This window comes from Perognathus longimembris, chromosome 28 (assembly GCF_023159225.1).
Source record: "Perognathus longimembris pacificus isolate PPM17 chromosome 28, ASM2315922v1, whole genome shotgun sequence".
Taxonomy (NCBI): domain Eukaryota; kingdom Metazoa; phylum Chordata; class Mammalia; order Rodentia; family Heteromyidae; genus Perognathus; species Perognathus longimembris.
The window spans coordinates 9,292,641-9,302,427 of record NC_063188.1 but is presented as its reverse complement, the minus strand read 5'-3'; positions in this window follow the sequence as shown (position 1 = coordinate 9,302,427).

Sequence of the window (9,787 nt, the reverse complement as noted above, 5' to 3'; positions counted from 1 at the left end):
GGCGAGAAAGTTGGGGGGCTGGTCGCAAAGCTGGTTCTTCTGGTTCCGGACCCAGAGAATTGTGGCCTGCTTCTGCATTCCCCCAGGGCTGGGGGGAAGGGCGGTGTCTCGGGAGCGCTCTCCTCTGCCCTTCCCCCTCAAGGCCAAAGCTGAACCCCAACACAGCGCCACTTCCGGTTTTCTGGTGGTTAATTGGAGACAAGTGTCTTAGGGACTTTCCTGCCTGGGCTGGCTTTGAACTTTGATCCTCAGATCTCAGCCTCCTGAGTAGCTAGGATTACAGGTGTGAGCTACCAGCTCCTAGTCATGTACCATTCCTATAAGTCATAGTTATACAAAAACGAACTATAAAGCATTGTATGTTTAGATCACAAAGATTACTTCTACAAAATTTTGTCATTTCTGAAGTTGGCTGTTTTTGAATCATGTGATATACATCACATCACATGCTATAACTAGTAAGTCTTATGGTCACGCTCTCTACTGTAGACTGGATCTTCTCATTTCATGTTATGTCGTGTGGAATTTCATACTTGTGCATCCTTTAAGGCCTAAGATAGTTGTGATGGCCAAGGCTCTATTACAGCGAAAGCAAAATCCATTGCCAAAATATGTATTTGCTCTGTTAATATAAATCTCTTACCTTTCTAGAATGGCAGGCTCAGAATATAAGCACCATGAATCAACTGGCCAGTAGGTCTCTAAGTAATTGTACCATACCAGGAAGATAAAGTTAATGTTTGTTAATGGTAGTTCAAACATTTAGAGGAAATAAATATAATTTTGCCATAGTAAGTAGGAGTTCATGCTGGTAGGCCCTTTAGTAGCTATTACCTTTGCCAATAGAGCCCTTGAATTCATATACCCATTTTAACCATTCTTCTCTGGCCTGTGATAATGGTCAGCTGTAATCAGTACTAGCCAAGTTATATTTCTTTTTGGTTTCTGTATGTGTGTGTGCCACTATTGGAGCTGAAGTTCTGCTTTGATTGAATCTAGTTTTGGGTCTTATATAATCTTGAGTCTGGATGTTTATATGTTTTTGTAGGTTTAGACAAGCGTGTGTGTGTGTGTGTGTGTGTGTGTGTGTGTGTGTGTGTGCTGGAAGACTGAATTCACAGCCTGATACTTAATAACTGGTACAATATAATTGAGCCATGCTGCTAACCCTCGTTTTCACTAGCTGTTTTTAAGATGGGATTTTGCTGCTTTTTTGAACCTCAGCCTGCCTACTTTTATGCTTGCTCATGTCACTAAGATCACAAATACACACAGTGTTCATAGCTTTCTTCCATGGAGACAGAGTCTCATGGACCTAGTTGGCTGAAACCTTGATTGTTCCGATCTCAGCTTCTAACTTAGCTTTGGATGGCAGTATGTGTCACTGCTCTCAGCTATGGGTTAAGAACAGTCTTGTGAACTTTTCTGCCTGTGTTAACTTGGAACTGTCACCCCTCCTTTCTCAGAGTCCCAAGTATCTAGCATTATAGGTGTGAGCCACTGGTGCTTGGCTTGAGCCACCATTTTATGAAATAGGTTCCAAGATCTTTTCCCTTTTCTTCATCTTCTAGTCTGACTTACTAAATTACTGAAGTAGTCCTCAAGTACTTAAATTCTTTCTTCTGTTTGACCTACTCATCTGTTGTGGAAGCTGTCACTGTTTATCAGTTGCAGTTTCTGATTAGTTCCTTACAATTCCTGTTTGATGAATCCCTCATTCATGTTCGGAATAGTTTTCCTGGTTTCTTTTTTAATTCTGTTTTGCCCATAGGGGAACGGAACAGGAAATAAAATATACCTAAAGAAATCAGAGGGTGAACAAATGCAGCAGTGATACTAGACAGTATATTGAAAATGAACTTTACAACTTGTGGGGGAGGGGCACAGGAGGGAAATAACTGGGAGAAAATGTGAGGGAAGAGGTAATACTGTTCAAAAGAAATGTATTCATTACCTAATTTAGGTAACTGTAAACCCTCTGTACATCACCTTTACAATAACAATTAAAAAAGAAACCAGAAATACCATTTTAAATAGAAACATTGCGACTAGGTTCCACAGCATTGTGTAAACAAGTACAAATAAACTTCCCACTGAATATCTAGGTCTTACTTCAGCTGTCTTCGTTCCTATTCAAAGCACTTTCTCCTGAATTGCAGAACTTCTAAATTCCCCGCTCGATGTACAGATACTAGAAATGTGTTTGGCTAAAAGAAGAATGAGATACTTTTCTCACTAAAACTACATTTGCTGCTTCAATTTGTGTGTTATTATAATAAAAAGAATTACAGGGAAAATCTGCATTATACTCATATTTCTAATATTTAGTTTGATATATCTTTTAAGTGGAGCATACGCAGTATCATCATTCATGTGGGTTTAGACACTGAGATACCACCCCAATTTTTATTATGCTTGAAATTAAAAAATAAATTTATAGTTGGCAGAAATTGAGTACAAGAGCAAGAAGTGATGTAACTGTATTATTCTTTCACTCCTTAATCTGACCGTTTGGACTGATTATCTCTAACCTCGCCACCCTTTTTTTTCCCCTTTCCTTTCTGTCCCCTTACTGATACAAGATGAGGTGACTCAGCATAATTAAGCTGAATTCAAGTTCACATTAGTAGTAGAAAGAAAGCATGGCATGATAAGCTGTTGAACAAAGGAGAACAAGGGAAAAACAGCAATAGAGAAAGTTAATCTGGTCAAAATATAACATTTGGAAGTGTGACACCTGGTGAAACTCTTTTACTTTTTTCAAGTTAACATACACTTAAAAGTGAATGACAAAAACATAAAACAACTGTGGGGATGCAGGTACCAGTGGGAAGAAGGAGGGCCAACAGAGAGGGATAATGAGGTTGAATAGGGTTGAAGTGCTTAATATTCATGTATGAAACTACAACATTGAAATCTTTTGAAATTGTTTTTAAGAGAGGGAGGAATATAAGGAGGAATAGTGGTGTGTATGAATTTGGTCAGGGTACATTGTAGGCACGTATAGAAATATTGCAAGGAAACACTTGGGCAACTCATATATGCTAATAAGTGAAAGAGAAAACAGACCATCACCTGAGAGGTAGTCTGTAGGAATTACTTTCAGTATTTGAGAAGAAAAAAATGTATATGAGATAAGCTTATAGTAAGATGGTAGAGCACCTGGACCAAGGAAATGCAATATTGTCTTTTAAGGAAAAAAATCCTAGAAGTTGTATTGCTAGGTAAAAACGGTATGAGCATTTTTCTCTTCTGGTAAAATATCTCTATAAATCTTATACCCATTCATATTCCCATAAATAATTTAGGAGCTAATGTTCATAATACTGTTCTAGAAAATTATATGAAAAAGAGAACCAGTATTTTTGGTATACTTAGAGTATATTTAAATTTGCATATCTCTTACTATGCATGAGATAAGCAACTTGCATATGCATAAGAGTCAAATGTTATATGAAAAGAGAAAATTGGATTTTTCCTGGGAAGTCCCTCTCAATCTTAGGAGACAAACTATTATAATTTGTCTTTATGACTAAAGTTCTTAGAAGAGATATAAGAAGTTATTTTAGGTTTTAGGCTTTGTTCTAGCCCTCACGAGGAAAAGTTTGTATTAGAGTAAGAACCGTAGCCCAAGGGTTCAAATACATAGTGAGAAATTCATCTCTGCTTGGGCAAGACAAGGCAAAGAGTTTGTTAGTGATGGAATATTCATAATTGAGCTTTAAAAAGATGGATAAGTGTGTGTTTTATGATGAATGAAGATGACTGCAAAGGAATAGTTTGTTAAGAGCGGGCATGTAGTATATTTATGAAAGAAAAAGAAAACTGTAAGCTGCAGTGACTCATGCCTTCCTGAGTACTAGAACTCTGAATCAAATGGATTTCCAGGAAAGAAAGATGAGATGCTCACAGGTGTCCTGGAACTTACAGGAGTTCCTCAGCCTCTCAAGTGCTGGGGTTACAGGTCTAATCTCAGAAATAACTGGTTTAACACTGCAGTATATCTGCAATTTGTGTGCTACAAAAAGGAATCTAGAAGTTAAAATGGTTAAGAGTGGTCAGTAGGGCTTAGAATTTAGCTGCATTCTTTACTATGATAGGAGTCCACAAGGCTGTGTAAGCCCACAGAATTCTTTCTTACCTGCAATGTATCCTATAAGAGGTAATTTACTACTTTGTTACCTCAAAGATATTGTTTCTTTGGGTATTTGTTTTGGGGGAATTTAATTTTTTGAGTTCTAAGTATACTTTAGATATGAGGCCCTTGTTAGTTGTATGGCCGGTGAAGATCTTCTCCCTGTCTGTGGGCTTCCTATTTATCTTGCAAGCTATATTATTTGCCAAGCAGAAGCTCTGAGTTTGATGCAATCCCATTTGTCTAACCTTTCTTTGATTTGTTGTGATTCTGGGTCTTTAATTAAGAAAGTTTCGGTTTGTGCCAAGGACCCCTAGAGTTTTCACTATCCCTTCCTGAAATGTTTTCAGGCTATCTGCTTTTACCTTGAGGTCTTTGAGTCATATGGAATTGATTCTGGTGCAGAATGATATATAAGGATCTAACTTCAGTTTTCTACAAGTGTTCATCTAATTTTACCAACACCATTTGTTGAAGAGACTGTGTTTCTTCCTCCTCCTCCACCTCCTCCTCCTCCTCCTCCTCCTCCTCCTCCTCCTCCACCTCCTCCTCCACCACCTCCTCCTCCTCCTCCTCCTCCTCCTCCTCCTCCTCTTCTTGTTCTTGTTCTTGTTCTTCTTCTTGTTCTTGTTCTTCTTCTTGTTCTTGTTCTTGTTCTTCTTGTTCTTCTTCTTGTTCTTGTTCTTCTTCTTGTTCTTGTTGTTGTTGTTGTTGTTGTTGTTGTTCTTCTTCTTCTTCTTGTTCTTCTTGTTCTTCTTCTTCTTGTTCTTCTTCTTGTTCTTCTTCTTGTTCTTCTTGTTCTTGTTGTTGTTGTTGTTGTTGTTGTTGTTGTTGTTGTTCTTCTTCTTCTTCTTCTTCTTCTTCTTCTTCTTCTTCTTCTTCTTCTCCTCCTCCTCCTCCTCCTCCTCCTCCTCCTCCTCCTCCTCCTTCTTCTTCCTCTTCTCTCTCTCTCTCTCTCTCTCTCTCTCTCTCTCTCTCTCTCTCTCTCTGTGTGTGTGTGTGTGTGTGTGTGTGTGTGTTTCTGGCTCCCTTATGAAAGATTAGCTGGCCAATAGGTCTGCAGGTTCATTTGTGGGCCTTCAGTTCTATTCCATTGGTTTTCAGGCCTGTTCTTGGGCAAGTACTAAACTGTTTTTATTACTATGGCTTTGTAGTAGAGTTTGAAGTTGGGTATTGATATTTTTGATATTTCTCCCGCACTGTTCTTCCTGATAAGGATTTTTTGTGCTATTCAGGGACTTTTATTTTTCCATATGAAGACCCAAAGAAAAACAGGTTGCATGGGTTCCCTCGTTTGTAATAACTAGAATATGTCTATGATATTCTTAACAAGGAATCTCAATAACTCAATTGCTAAGCACATACAACCATATATAATGAAGCATATCAATATGAACTCCAGAAAATGGAAACAAGAGGTCCTTATTATTTCCTTTATGTAGTTACGTTTTTCATTTCTCTTAGTTTTCTGTGCCTTGTGTCTTGTATGTAAGTTTATTCTGTCTGTGAACAGGAAAGAGAATCACAGAAATAGCAGGACAAAGGATGAAGTAATGCAACACTGATACTCACTTGACTCTATATTGGAAATGAACTCTACAACTCGAGGGGGAGGGGACTAGGGAGAGGTAAGCGGGAGAATATGAGGGATGGGCTAACAGTATTTAAAAATAAATGTAAGCTGCAGGTATGGCTCAAGTGATAGAGCATCTGCCTTCCTAGTATGAAACCTTGAGCTCAAACCCCAGCAATGTCAAGGGAGGAATAAAAAAGAAAGTAGGGAATTAAAAACAAATGAACTTATTACCTTACTTATGTAACGGTAAACCCCTTCTCAACAAAGATAAAAAATAGAAAGTAAAATTAATAATTGATTTCAGTTGGTTTCTGATTTGCTGTTGTTTAGTACACTTTGGCAAGCTTCTTTCTGTACTGAAGGCCTAAAGGGAAATCTGTGTTTTCATTAGATGCTGAGAAACTAGTGTCAGTGAGGGAGCTTACTAAGAGTAATACAAATTAAATGTTATATTGCATAGTTTTTATTCCCAGAAATGGAATTATTTGGTGTAAAATATAACTAATGAAGATTTACTTCCTGACTTTAGATTATCTTTTTTTTTTTTTTTTTTTTTTTGCCAGTCCTGGGCCTTGGACTCAGGGCCTGAGCACTGTCCCTGGCTTCCTTTTGCTCAAGGCTAGCACTCTGCCGCTTGAGCCACAGCGCTGCTTCTGGCCGTTTTCTGTATATGTGGTGCTGGGGAATCGAACCTAGGGCCTCGTGTATCCGAAGCAGGCACTCTTGCCGCTAGGCTATATCCCCAGCCCTAGATTATCTTTTTGAATAAATAGAATTCTCACTAACATTATATAAAAGGAGAACTCAAGAAGAATACAACTTAAAGAAACTTGGGGCTGAGGGCATGGTTGAAGTAGAACTGCTTGCTGCAAGTTGGAGACCTTGTTTCAGTGCTAATACCATGAAAAGAAAGTGATATACTTGCATGTTACCTAGTCTACAATAATACTTAGAGTCATATAGATCTGATCATATTATCTGACTGACCAGATTGAGGGTTTTAGTTAGCCTCAAATAAATAAAAGATAAAAAAGCAATAATCACCACTAAAGAAAGAATGATCAGAATAAAGATCACAGAATTTAATTTCTGAGCAACTGCTCATCTAATTATTGTATTTTGTGTGTATATATATATGCACACATATAATGTTTATACATATTTTTTGAAGTGCTAAGTATGGAATCAAGGCCTGATGAATGCGAGGCTAGCAAGCTAACTACATCTTGTCTCCAATTACTGTATTTTATGAACAGTTCTGATAACCAAATGATAGGAAAAATCAGAACCATGTAACATACAAAAAAAAATCTCTAGTCCGTATTTTCTTTTAAAGTAGCTGTAATCTCAATTAATGTGAATAATACATTGTTTTACTAGCTTTTCATAGCAGGGACAGAATACCTCAGAACACAACACAAAGGAAGAGAGATTTCTTTTTTGACCTGCTTCTTCCAAGTAAGTAACACCTCTGAATAGCTGACTCAGCTATGATTTCATTAGTGGATTAATCCAGTTGTTCCAACACTTCATTATTCAATCACCATTCAATAGCACCACCAGATGCACTCCAAGCCTTCAACACATAGAACATAGAATATGATGTTTCTTATGTAAACCATGGCAAATATTCAGCATCTTGTGTTCTCTTTTTATTATTTGATCTGGATAATAATCCACTGAGTTTTATAAATGCTACAAGATGTTTCTGAAAACATTTAGTTGAGAAATGTAATTCCTCCTAGAATTTTTTTTTGCTTACTTCCATTATAGTAATCAAGCCGGTTAGTTTTCCTGTTAATTTTCACCCCATGGAATAACTCGTGTGTAACTGATGATTATAGCTCTAAAAAATAAATAAAAACTTTTAGGATTTTGTCTGTTATTTAAATATGTTTATTTCTTTTGTTATGTAGATGAAAGGAAAAATTCTATCTTTTGTCCACTTTTTCTAGTTTTGTCAACATTTCTCTGGTACCATGCTCCCATTAGTATTCTAAAGTACAATCACTAATTTGAGTAATAATATTAGTTCATAATACCAAGCCAGCAAAAGCTTTGACAGAGTACGAGGTATAGGCCTTGAGATTTAATTAGGATGCATCCTGGGGAATGATACTAGGTCCTTGCCCTCAGGGAGGTTGAGGCTCAGAAACAGAAGGGAGAGATCTACTTCTGGGAACATACATCACAGGAAGAAAGCATGAAGGCTGGGGATGGGGAGGTGTAGAGCTCATGTTCAGCATGTGTTCAGTGTGTGCAAGGTCCTGAGTTGAATCCTCCGCACCACCAACAAAACAAAACACACACAAACAAACAGACACAGCATAGGAGATAATATAGTGTAGAGAAGGAAATCCTTGGTCAAATGTCCTGGGATTCCAATCTTGTACCTTTACTTACTTGTAGATTTTGAAAATTTACATGGGTAGGAGTAATAAATAATTCTTCTTTTCATAAGATTATTGTGATGGTACAATAAGATAGTTCTTTGTTAAAAGGATGTAGCTCTGATTATATGTCAGCCTATTTTTAAATATACTATTATTATTTGGAGAGGTTGGAGAGATTTTTTTCATAGCTTAACAAAAATATTTATTGAAAAAATTATTTATTGACTATATTCTTTACTAAATTCTTTTTAAATATATTTTTATTGTTATTGTAAAGGGGATGTAAAGAGTGGTTACAGTTATAAAAGTCAGGAAATGAGTGTATTTCTTTTTAAAAAGTGTCGCCCCTTCTATTTTTATTATTTTTAAGTAGTTGCCAGTACAAAGGAGTTGCCAATCAACAGAGCACTTTATGAATACAATACATCTTGATCAGTGTCATCCCTTTTATATAATATTCACATTCATAAGGAATCACCAGTTAAAGGCCCTGAGTTTGATCCTCATCACACAAGAAAAGAAAAGTTCTTCCCTTATTTCTGATAAAGTGCCTTGTTTATTGCTGAGTATCTATCATAAAAATGATTATGCAATCTTCATTTCTCGAATCTCTCTAGCTGGGCTATATCCTTAGACAACCAAGATCAACTCCACTTCGGAATCTATAACCAATCTGGACTTCAGGGAGGGTAATATACCAGTACTTAGTACTGCTGTACTTGTAACAATCCTTGTTTTGACTATAAAGTTTGTCTTAGCTCAGCTTTTGCCTTGTTTGTTCTAGAAACAGTAGAATCCCTTGCCTTGACCCAGGACTAGTATTGTCTACAAACTCTTTCTTTGGCTAGAATCCTAATAATGAACTAAAGTTCATAAGGCTGGATCGAATCACTACTTTTTCTTTCTTAATTGTATATCTTTCTATTTCCTTACATTCTGCTCTGTAGTCTTTTACCTTCTTTTGGTCACTGATATCCTTATTTTTCCTTCTATGATCTTTACTCCTTATGTTGTATTGGGGGATAATACTGATTAATACTTGTACCTAACTGAGTTGCTATGAGAGGATTAGACAAGTATTGTTGTGTAGAATTGTTTAGATATTTACCCAGCTCTCTTAGGTCATTGATGCTCTTTGCTGAAGCATGACTGAGCTCAGTTGCTTCTTTGAAGTCTGGTCCATTCTGTAGCCTGGGTAGGGAAATCATAGACAAGAAACATAATAGAGTTCATTCACGGCAACATGCAGCTTGTAAGAAAAGGAACACAGAAGATCTGTCCCAAGATTGAGGCTGAAGAGGGAAGAGATGCATTTTAATGAAAGAAATCAATTACTTTTGTACAAATGGAGGGGGGACATCTGTTTCAATGGGAGAATGAAAGGTAAAAAGATCTGGAAGTTTGAGTTAAATACAAACTAGCAATTTACCAGACCTATTGAAAATAGTTTAAACAATTCTAGGCTACACTGATTTTGTTTAATCCTTACAATGACTCAGTGCAGCACAAATATTAATGGCCATCATCTCCATTCCATAGACAAAGATATTGCTGTTTAGTGAGGCACACTGACTTGTATAATGTTGCACATGCAACTCCATAATACCCTCATCTACTCCCAGTGCTGCAAGTAACCATTCACCAAGCCCAGTTTGTTTCTCTAGTTTACACCTCCTCTCCTGT